The 12,531-nt window shown below is 39.3% G+C and overlaps 1 protein-coding gene and 1 pseudogene across 1 annotated transcript in view; both read left to right on the forward strand.

The window, feature by feature from the left end:
- The window catches only part of FAM124A (family with sequence similarity 124 member A), a 115,261-nt gene that overhangs the window by 92,370 nt on the left and 10,360 nt on the right, over nucleotides 1-12,531 (forward strand). The window lies entirely within an intron of this gene.
- On the forward strand, nucleotides 6,063-6,946 carry LOC120883072 (annotated as a pseudogene).

The following is a 12,531-nucleotide window of genomic DNA, read 5'->3' on the forward strand; positions in this document are numbered from 1 at the left end:
CAAGGGACTCTCAAGAGTCTTCTCCAACACCACAGGTCAAAAGCATCAATTCTTCGGCGCTCAGGTTTCTTCACAGTCCAACTCTCACATCCATACGTGATCACTAGAAAAACCATAGCCTTGACTAGACGGACCTTTGTTGGCAATGCCTCTGCTTTTGAATATGCTATCTAGGTTGGTCATAACTTTCCTTCCACGGAGTAAGCGTCTTTTAATTTCATGGCTGCAATCACAATCTGCAATGATTTTGGAGCCCCCAAAAATAAAGTCTGACACTGTTTCCCCATCTATTTCCCATGAAATGATGGGATCAGATGCCATGATCTTAGTTGAGCTTAGTTGAATGTTGAGCTTTAAGCCAACTTTTTCATTCTCCTCTTTTACTTTCATCAAGAGGCTTTTTAGTTTCTCTTCATTTTCTGCCATAAGGGTGGTATCATCTGCATATCTGAGGTTATTGATATTTCTCCTGGCAATCTTGATTCCAGCTTGTGCTTCTTCCAGCCCAGCGTTTCTTATGATGTACTCTGCTGCTGTTGCTGCTGCTAAGTCGTTTCAGTCGTGTCCGATTCTGTGCGACCCCATAGATGGCAGCCCACCAGGCTTCCCCGTCCCTGGGATTCTCCAGGCAAGAACACTGGAGTGGGTTGCCATTTCCTTCTCCAATGCATGAAAGTGAAAAGTGAAAGTGAAGTCGCTCAGTCGTGTCTGACTCTAGCGACCCCATGGACTGCAGCCCACCAGGCTCTTCCGTCCATGGGATTTTCCAGGCAAAAGTACTGGAGTGGGATGCCATTGCCTTCTCCAGATATACTCTGCATATAAATTAAATAAGCAGGGTGACAATATACAGCCTTGATGTACTCCTTTTCCTATTTGGAATCAGTCTGTTGTTCCATGTCCAGTTCTAACTGTTGCCTCCTGACCTGCATATAGGTTTCTCAAGAAGCAGGTCAAGTGGTCTGGTATTCCCATCTCTTTCAGAATTTTCCATAGTTATAAATAAAAATGGAAATACAACATGCCAGACTTATGGGATATAGCAAAAGAAGTCCTAACAAAAAAGATCTTAAAAAAAAAAAAAAAACCTATCTTTATACCTCAAGTAGTTAGTAGAAGAACAAAGAAGCTCAAATTTAATGGAAAAGAAGAAAATAAAGATCACAGTGGATATAAATAAAAAGACAAAAATAGAAAAGATCAGTAAATCTAAGAGCCAGCTCACTGAAAAGAGAACAAAATTGACAAACCTTTGCTAGACTCACTAAGAAAAGGACAGGACTCAAATCAGAAATGAAAGAAGAATGGTTAAAATGGATGACACAGAAACACAAAGCCTATGAAACAGAACTATGAACAATTAGATGCCAACAAATTCAATAGCCTAGAAGAAATGGATATATTCCAAGGCACATTCAATCTACCAAGGCTGAATCACAAGACAAAATCTGTGGCTGATTACTAGTAAGGAGATTGAATTGGTAACCAAAAATCTCCAAACAAAAAGAAGTCCAGGGTCAGATGGCTTCACTGGTGAATTCTGCAAAACATTTAAAGAAAAAATTACCAGTCCTTCCCAAGCTCTTGCCCCCAAAAAGAGGGGGGGGGGGGACTCTTCCAAAACCGTTTTATAAGGCTAGCATTACCCTGACACCAGTCATCTAGATAAGAACACCATAAGGAAATTACAGGTCAATATCCCTGATGAGCAGAGATGCAAAAATCCTCAATAAAATATTAGCAAACTAATTCAACAATACATTAAAAGAATTGTACATCATATTCAAGTGGGATTTATTCCAGAGGTGCAAGGGTGGTTTAACGTCTGCAAATCAATTAGTGTGATATACCACATTATCAGAATGAAAGATAAAACCATAATCAATAGATGCAGAAAAAGCATTTGACAAAATTCAACATTTATGGAAAACTTTCAACATATTGGGTATACAGGGAACATATCTCAACATAAAAAAGCCACATATGACAAACCAACAGCTAACATCACACTCAGTGGTGAAAAGCTGAAACCTTTACCTCTATAATCAGAAACAAGATAAGGATTCCAACTTTCATCACTTTTATTCAATGTAGTATTGCAAGTTCGAGACAGGGCAATTAGGCAAGAAAAAGATATAAAAGCCATCCAAATTAGAAACAAGTAAGTATTCCAGGAACTCATTTATGGCTAAAGGATATTAACATTTGTCATGCAATGTCAATGAAATACCATATTTTGTTGCCATCAATTTACTATAGTATTTTATATTGTAATTTTTATTAAAATATAATCACATTGTGTTTTTAAGAAAAGGAAGTAAAACCTGTCACTACTTGCAGATGAAATGCTATTTTATAGAAAAAAATTCAAAACCCTGTGCTAGAAAACTATTTGAACTAAAAACTTCAGTAAAGTTGCAGGATACAAAAATATTAAAAAATCTGTTGTGTTTCTACACACTAATAGCAAACTATCAGACAAAGAAATTAAAAAAAAAAACAGTTGACAATTGCATCAAAAGAATAAAATAATTAGGAGTAAATTTATACAAGAAGGCCAATGACATGTGTACATTGAAAACTGTAAGACTTTGGAGGGAGGATTCAACATGATGGAAAAGCAGGACATGGAGCTTATCTCTTCCCACAGATTCATCAGAAACACATCTACAAGTGGAACGATTCACACAGAACATCTACTGAACACTGGAAGGCCAAGATAACCTCCGCATAACCAGGCAAGGCAAAAGGAAAGAGAGGAGGAGGCAAGGAAGTAGGAGGATGTAGAGAGTTCGTCTCTCCCTGCAACAGTTCTCATGGACCATCTGCTGAACGCTAGCAGAGGACCTCAGACACCTAAAAGGACAAGAGAGACCCCCTTGTAACCAGATAAGACAAAAGAAAGAAGGGAAAAGGAGGAAAGAAAGCAGGACAGGACCTTAACTCTTGGTAGGGAGCTGAAGGTGAGGTGAGGGTCTCGCATCTGGGGAAGCCCTATCCCAGGCAGGGAGATAATCTGGGACAGAAGGGGAGCTTCAGGGGCTCAGAGGAGGCTCAGCAACAGGTTTGTGACAGGCAGGACAGGGGGACCACCAGAAAGAAATAGAAAATATAAATACCAAATCACAAGTACTGAAACTGTGATTTTAAAAATTTCTTCCAACAAATACAAGCCCAGAACCAGACGGCTTCACAGGTGAATCCTATCAAACATTTAGAGATGAGCTAACACCTATCTTTCTGAAACTCTTCCAAAAAACTGCAGAGGGAGGAATACTCCCAAGCTCATTCTACGAGGCCACCATCACCCTGATACCAAAAGCAGACAAAGATACAACCATAAAAGAAAATTACAGACAAATATTATAATGATTATAGACACAAAAATCTTTAACAGAATAATAGTAAGCAGAATCCAGAAACACATTAAAAGGATCATACACCATGATCAAGTGGGATTTATCCCAGGGATGAAAGAAATCAATATATGCAAAATCAATTAATGTGACACAGCACATTACAAATTGAAGAATAAAAACCAAATGATCATCTCATTAGATTCAAGAAAAGCTTTTGACAAAATTCAACACCCATTTATGATTTTAAAAATTCTTCAGAAAGTGGGCTTAGAGGGAACCTAACAGGGAATATACAACAAACTCATAACAAACATTATTCTCAAGGCGAATACCTGAAAGCGTTTTCTCTAAGATCAGGAACAAGACAAGGATGTTCACTCTCACCACAGTTATTCAACATAGTTTTTGGAATCATAGCCATAGCAATCAGAGAAGAAAAGAAATAAAAGAACTCTATGTTGGTAAAGAAGTAAAGCTGTCACTGTTTGCAGATGACATGATACTATACATAGAAAATCCTAAAGATGCCAACAGAAAAACCACTCAGAAGGCTCCTCTGTCCAGGGAATTCTCCAGGCAAGAATACTGGAGTGAGTAGCCATTGGAGTCTACCCACTCCAGATTACCAATGGAGTGGGTAGCCACTCCCTTCTCTAGGGGATCTTTCCAATCCAAGGATTTAACCTGGGTCTCCTACATTTTTGGTAGTTTCTTTATCATCTGAGCCTCTATCGAAGCCCTAAAAAAGACTAGAGCTCATCACTGAATTTAGTAAAGCTGAAGGATTAAAAACTAATTCACAGAAATCTCTTAACATTCCTATACACTAACAGCAAAAGATCAGAAAGAGAAATTAAAGAAACAGTCCCATTTACCATTGCAACAAAAGGAATTAAATATCTAGGAATAAACCTCCCTGGGTCAGGAAGATCCCCTGGAGAAGGAAATGGCAACCACTCCAGTATTCTTGCCTAGAGAGTCCCATGGACAGAGGAGCCTGGCGGGCTAGTCTATGGGGTCACGAAAAGACACAGTTGAGCCACTAACACGTTCACTTTCAGGGAGGCAAGAGACTTGCATTCAGAGAACTATAAGATACTATGAAAGAAATCAAAGGTGAAACAAATAGATGGAGAGATTCCCATGTTCTTGGATTGGAAGAATCAATATTGTGAAAATGGCTATACTACCCAAAGCAATCTAGAGATCTGATGCAAATTCTATCAAATTACCAATGGCATTTTTCACAGAATTGGGACAAAAAAATTTACAATATGTATGGAAACACAAGCTGAAGAAGCTCCAATACTTCGACTCATTGGAAAAGACCCTGATGCTGGGAAAGATGGAAGGCAGGAGGAGAAGGGAGCAACAGAGGATGAGATGGTTGGATGGCATCATCAACTCAATGGACATATGTTTGAACAAACTCTGGGAGATGGTGAAGGACAGGGAAACCTGGCGTGCTGCAGTCCCTGGGGTCACAAAGAGCTGACACAGCTGAGTGACTGAACAGCAACAAATGGAAACACAAATGACCCTGAATAGCCTAAGCTCTCTCGAGAAAGAAAAAGGGAACTGGAGGAATCAGGCTCCCTGACTTCCTATATTACAAAGCTACGATAATCCAGTATGGGTTTGTACTGGCACAAAAGCAGAAATATAGATCAATGGGACAGGATAGAAAGTGTAGAAATAAACCCATGCCCCCAGCTATGAGAAAAGGGAAGCCTATACAGTGGAGGAAAAATAGTCTCTTCAATAAGTGTTGCTGGAAAAACTGGACCACTATATGTAAAAGAATTAAATTAGAACACTCCCTAATACCACACACAAAACTCAACTCAGAATGGATGAAAGACCTAAATGTAAGGCCAGGTACTAGTAAACTCTTCGAGGAAAGCATAGGCAGAACGCTCTTTGACATAAATTGCAGCAAGATCTTTTTTGATCCACTTCCTAGAATAATGAAAATAAAAACAAACAAAAACAAATGGGTCCTAATTAAACATAAAAACCTTACACAGAAAAGGAAACCATGAACATAAATGAAAAGACAACCCTCAGAATGGGAAAAAATATCTGCAAATGAAGCAACCAACAAAAGATTAATCTTCACAATATAGAGGGAGCACATGCAACTCAATACCAAAAAACAAAAAAATGGGCAGAAGGTCTAAATAGACATGTTTCCACAGAAGACATACAGATGGCCAAAGAGCACATGAAAAGATGCTCAACATCACTAATTATTAGAGAAATGCAAATCAAAACTACAATGAGGTATCCCTTGACACTAGTCAGAATAGCCATCATCAAAATGTCTACAAACAATAAATGCTGGAGAAAGTGGGGAGGAAAGGAAACCCTTCTACATTGTTGGTGAGTATGTATTAATAAGTTGGTACAACCATTATAGAGGAGTATGGAGTTTCCCTAAAAAAACTGAAATAGGACTACCGTTTGATCCAGCAAACCCACTCTTGAGCATATACCCAGAGAATACCATAGTTCAAAAAGATACATACACCCTAATGTTCATTGCAGCACTATTTACAATATCCAAGACATGGAAGCCACCTAAATGTCCATCAACAGATGAATAAAGAAGTTATGGTAGCCTCTTCCCTGGCTGGAACCATGAAGGGTGCAGAAGAGAAAAGGTTCCTGCTGTGCCAGAAACCCTTAAGAAAAAGTGAAAGAATTTTGCAGAGCTTAAGATCAAGCACCTGAGAAAGAAGTTTGCCCAAAAGATGCTTCGAAAGGCAAAGAGGAAGCTTATCTATGAAAAAGTTAAGCATTACCACAAGGAATACAGGCAGGTGTACAGAACTGAAATTCAAATGGCTAGGATGGCACGAAAAGCCGGCAACTTTTATGTACCTGCAGAACCTAAATTGGCATTTGTTATCAGGATCAGGTTCGAAAAGTGCTACAGTTCCTTCATCTCCAGCAAATCTTCAGTGGCACCTTTGGGAAGCTCAACAAGGCTTCAGTTAACATGCTGAGAATTGTGGAGCCATACATTGCGTGAAGTGAAGTCGCTCAGTCGTGTCTGACTCTTTGTGACCCCATGGACTGTAGCCTACCAGGCTTCTCCATCCATGGGATTTTCCAGGCAAGAATACTGGAGTGGGTTGCCACTTCCTTCTTGGGGTACCTAAATCTGAAGTCCATAAATGAATTGATCTACAGGCGTGGTTATGGCAAAATCAACAAGAAGCAAATTGCCCTGAAAGATAACGTGTTGATTGCTCAATCTCTTGGGAAATATGACATCATCTGCATGGAGGATCTGATTCATGAGATCTATACTGTTGGAAAACTTTTCAAAGAAGCAAACAACTTCTGGTGGCCCTTTAAATTGTCTTCTCCACAAGGTGGAATGAAGAAAAAGACCATCCATTTTGTAGAAGGGGGAGATGCTGGCAACAGGAAAGACCAGACCAACAAGCTCATTAGAAGGATGAACTAAGGTATCTACCAGGATCATTTTTGTAATATGGTCAGTTAATAAACAATTGGGAAAAAAAAGAAGTTATGGTACATACATACAATGGAATATTATTCAGCCGTAAGAAAAAAATGACATAATTCCATGTGCAGCATCATACTAAATGAAGTCAGAGAAAGACAAAGACAATACCACTTACATATGGAATCTAAAACACAAAAAGATACAAATGAAACTATTTATAAAACAGAAACAGATGCACAGACTTTGAAAGCAGCCTCATGATTGCCGGAGCGGGGGTGGGGGGTGGTCAGGAGGAGGACCTTGGGGGGAAGAATAAAATAGGAGTTTGGGATTAACATATACACACTACTATATATTAATATAAAATAGATAACCAGCAAGGACCTACTGAATAGCACAGGGAACTCTACTTAATATTCTGTAATAACCTATGTGGGAACAGAATCTGGAAAAGAAAGAATATATGTATAACTGAATCCCTTTGCTGAACACCTTAAACTAACACAACACTGTAAATCAACTCTACTTCAGTATAAAATAAAAATTAAAGAAAAAAGAAAAACAAAAGAGGAAACCGTAATACGTCGATGAAGGAAATTAAAGACACAAATGAGTGGAAAGATATTGCATGCTCAGTTTTTCCAGTGATCATGTGTGGATGTGAGAGTTGGACTGTGAAGAAGGCTGAGCACCAGAGAATTGATGCTTTTGAACTGTGGTGTTAGAGAAGACTCTTGAGAGTCCCTTGGACTGCAAGGAGACCCAACCTGTCCATTCTGAAGGAGATCAGCCCTGGGTGTTCTTTGGAAGGAATGATGCTAAAGCTGAAACTCCAGTACTTTGGCCACCTCATGTGAAGACTTGACTCATTGGAAAAGACTCTGATGCTGGGAGGGATTGGGGGCAGGAGGAGAAGAGGACGACAGAGGATGAGATGGCTGGATGGCATCACCAACTCGATGGATGTAAGTTTGAGTGAACTCCAGGAGTTGGTGATGGACAGGGAGGCCAAGCGACTGAACTGAACTAAACTGGAAGAATCAATATTTTTTTAAAAAAAAGTCCATACTACCCAAAGCAATCCACAGAGTCAATGTAATCCTATCAAAATCTCAATGGTGTTTCTCACAGAATAAACAATCCTAAAATTTGTATGGCATCACGAAAGACCTCAAATGGCCAAGGCAGTCTTGATAAATAAGAACAAAGCTGGAGACATCATGCCTCCTGATTTCAAACTATCACTGCAAAACTACACAAACCAAAACAGTATGATATTGGCATAAAAACAGACATATTGATCAATGGAGCAGCATAGCCATCCCAGAACTAAACCCATGCACATATGGTCAATTAATTCATGACAAAGGACCCAATAATATACAACGGGGAAAGGATAGTCTCTTCAATAAAAGATTCTGGGAAAATTGGACAGCCACTTGCAAAATAATTTAACTGAACCACTGGCTTACACCATACACAAAAATGAACTCAAAATGGATAAAAGAATTGAACCTAAGACCTGAAACCATAAAACTCCTAGAAGTAAACATAGGCAGTAAGCTCCTTCAGATTGATCTTGGTGATGATAATTTGCATTTGACACCAAAATGAAAGGCAACAAAAGCAAAAAATAAACAAATGGGGCTACATCAAGCTAAAAATCTTCTGTACAGCAAAGGAACCATCAACAAAATGAAAAGGTCACTTTCCAAATGGAAGAAAATATTTGCAAATCATATATCTCATAAGGGGTTAATATCTTAAAAAACTATAAAGAATTCATACAACTCAATAGTAAAAAAGCAAACAGTTCAATTAAACATTGGGCTGAAAGTCCGAAAGATGTTTTTCCATGGAATACATACAGATGGCCAACAGGTATGAAAGGATATTCAACATCACCAATAATCAGGGAAATGCAAGTCTAAACCAGAAAGTGAGACTGCCTCTTAACTATTAGAATGGCTGTTAGCAAACACAGGAAATACTAAGTGTTGACGAGAATGTGGAGAGGAGGGAACCCTCGTGCACTGTGTGTGTGCTGTGCAGTCGTTCAGTCGCGTCCGACTCTTTGCAACCCCTTGGACTGCAGCCCGCCAGGCTCCTCTGTCTATGGGATTCTCCAGGCAAGAACACTGGAGTGGGTTGCCATGCACTCCTCCAGGGGATCTTCCCAACCCAGGAACTGAATCCAGGTCTCCCGCATTGTAGGTGGATTCTTTACCATCTGAGCCACCAGGGAAACCCATGCACTGTTGGTGGGTATGTAAATTGGTGTGGCCACTATGGAAAATGGTATGCAGGATCCTCAGAAAATACAAATAGAACTACCCTATGATCCAGCAGTTTTAATTCTGTGTGTTTATCTGAATGGAAGGAAAAGATATTTGGGGACTTTCCTGAGCACACACGCACTGGCAGTCTAATGGTTAAGACTTCACCTACTAATGCAGGAGGTGTGGGTTCAATCCCTGGTTTGGGGGGGGGGGGGTAGCTAAGATCACACAAGCCTCCTGGCCAAAAAACCAAAATGTAAAACAGAAACAATATTGTAACACATTCAATAAAGACTTTAAAAATGGTCCACATTAAAAAATAAATAAATAAATCTTTTTTTTTTTTTTTTAAGGGTGTTTGCACTCTAGGTGGCACAGTGGTAAAGAACCTGTCTGTCATTACAGAAGACACAAGAGTCACAGGTTCGATCCCTGGGTCAAGAAGTTACTCTGAAATAGGAAATGGCAACCCACTCCAGTATTCTTACCTGGAAAATTTCATGGATAGAAGAACCCGGTGGGCTACAGTCCATGGGGTCTCAGAGTCAGATATGGCTGAGCACATGCACACACACGTTGAAAAAAGCATTATTTACAATAGTCTACCTGTGGAAGCAACCTACCTGTCCATCAGTGGGTGAATGGGGAAAATGTGGTGTGTGTATATATCAGTTCAGTTCAATTGCTCAGTCTTCTACGACTCTTTGTGACCCCATGGACTGCAGCACGCTAGGCCTCCCTGTCTATCACCAACTCCCCGAGTTTACTCAGATTCATGTCCATTGAGTCAGTGACGTCATCCAACCATCTCATCCTCTGTCGTCCCCTTCTCCTCCCACCTTCAATCTTTCCCAGCAACAGGGTCTTTTCAAATGAGTCAGTTCTTTGCATCAGGTGGTCAAAGTATTGGAGTTTCAGTTTCAACATCAGTCCTTCCAATGAACACTCAGGACTGATCTCCTTTAGCATGAACTGGTTGGATCTCCTTGCAGTCCAAGGGACTCTCAAGAGTCTTCTCCAACACCACAGTTCAAAAGCATCAATTCTTCAGCGCTCAGCTTTCTTCATAGTCCAACTCTCACATCCATACATGACCACTGGAAAAGCCATAGCCTTGACTAGATGGATGTTTGCTGACAACGTAATGTCTCTGCTTTTTAATATGCTGTCTAGGTTGGTCATAACTTTTCTTCCAAGGAGCAAGCATCTTTTAATTTCATGGCTGCAGTCACCATATGTAGTGATTCTGGAGCCCAAAAAAATAAAGTCAGCCACTATTTCTCCATCTATTTGCCATGAAGTGACGGGACCAGATGCCATGATCTTTGTTTTCTAACTGTTTAACTTTAAGCCAACTTTTTCACTCTCCTCTTTCACTTTCATCAAGAGGTTCTTTAGTTTTTCTTCACTTTCTGCCATAAGGGTGGTGTCATCTGCATATCTGAGGTTATTGATATTTCTTCTGGCAATCTTGATTACAGCTTGTGCTTCTTCCAGTCCAGCATTTCTCATGATGTACTCTGCATGTAAGTTAAATAAGCAGGGTGACAATATATACAGCCTTTGCATACTCCTTTTCCTATTTGGAACCAGTCTATTGTTCTATGTCCAGTTCTAACTGTTGCTTCCTGACCTGCATACAGATTTCTCAAGAGGCAGGTCAGATGGTCTGGTATTCCCATCTTTCAGAATTTTCCATAGTTTATTGTGATCCACACAGTCAAAGGCTTTGGCATAGTCAATAAAGCAGAAGTAGATGTTTTTCTGGAACTCTCTTGCTTTTTTTGATGATCCAGCGGATGTTAGCAATTTAATCTCTGGTTCCTCTGCCTTTTCTAAATCCAGCTTGAACATCTGGAAGTTCACGGTTCACGTATTGCTGAAGCCTGGCTTGGAGAATTTTGAGCATTACTTTACTAGCGTGTGAGATGAGTGCAATTGTGTGGTAGTTTGAGCATTCTTTGGCATTGCCTTTCTTAGGGTTTAGAATGAAAACTGACCTTTTCCAGTCCTGTGGCCACTGCTGAGTTTTCCAAATTTGCTGGCATATTGAGTGCAGCACTTTCACAGCATCATCTTTCAGGACTTGAAATAGCTCAACTGGAATTCCATCACCTCCACTAGCTTTGTACGTAGTGATGCTTCCTAAGGCCCACTTGACTTCACATTACAGGATGTCTGGCTCTAGGTGAGTGATCACACCATCATGATTATCTGGGTCATGAAGATCTTTTTTGTACAGTTCTTCAGTGTATTCTTGCCACCTCTTCTTAATATCTTCTGCTTCTGTTAGGTCCGTACCATTTCTGCCCTTTATTGAGTCCATCTTTGCATGAAATGTTCCCTTGGTATCTCTAATTTTCTTGAAGAGATCTCTAGTCTTTCCCATTCTGTTGTTTGCCTCTATTTCTTTGCACTGATCACTGAAGAAAGCTTTTTTATCTCTCCTTGCTATTCTTTGGAACTCTACATTCAGATGCTTATATCTTTCCTTTTCTCCTTTGCTTTTCACTTCTCTTCTTTTCACAGCTATTTGTAAGGCCTCCTCAGACAGCCATTTTACTTTTTTGCATTTCTTTTTCGTGGGGATGGTCTTGCTCCCTGTCTCCTGTACAATGTCATGAACCTCCATCCATAGTGCATCAGACACTCTATCAGATCTAGTCCCTTAAATCTGTTTCTCACTTCAAATCATTAGGGATTTGATTTAGGTCATACCTGTACAATGTCATGAACCTCCATCCATAGTGTATCAGACACTCTATCAGATCACTTCAAATCATCAGGGATTTGATTTAGGTCATACCTGAATGGGCTAGTGGTTTTCCCTACTTTCTTCAATTTAAGTCTGAATTTGGCTTCACACACACAGAGTATTATTCAGTCATAGAAAAACGAATAAAATCCTGTTTATTTGTGACAATATGGATGTACCTTGAGGGCATTAAGCAAAATAAATCAGAGAAAGACAAATACCACATGATCTCACTTATATGTGGAATTAAAAAAAAAACTTAACTCATAAATACAGATTGGTGGTTGTTACAGGTACGTGATCAAAAGTTATAGACTTCCAATTATAGAATTAATAAGTCTGGTGATGTCATGTACAGCTTGATACCTAGTTAACAATACTGTATTGTATATTCAAAGTTGCTAGGAAAGTAGATTTAAAATTATCATTACGAGAAAAAAACATAAATGTGTGTGGTAGTGGATTAACTAGACTTACGGTGATCATTTCACAACATACACAAATAATGAAACAATATGTTGTACACCTGAGACTAATATAATGTTATATGTCAATTATATTTCAATAAAAATTTTAATCAAATTTAAAATAATTTTTAAAGACAACATAGCCTTTTCCAGGAATAGTACTCTTGGTGGATATATGAAAACTACCCAGAGG

Source organism: Oryx dammah, unplaced genomic scaffold (genome assembly GCF_014754425.2).
Source record: "Oryx dammah isolate SB20612 unplaced genomic scaffold, SCBI_Odam_1.1 HiC_scaffold_24, whole genome shotgun sequence".
Taxonomy (NCBI): Eukaryota; Metazoa; Chordata; class Mammalia; order Artiodactyla; family Bovidae; genus Oryx; species Oryx dammah.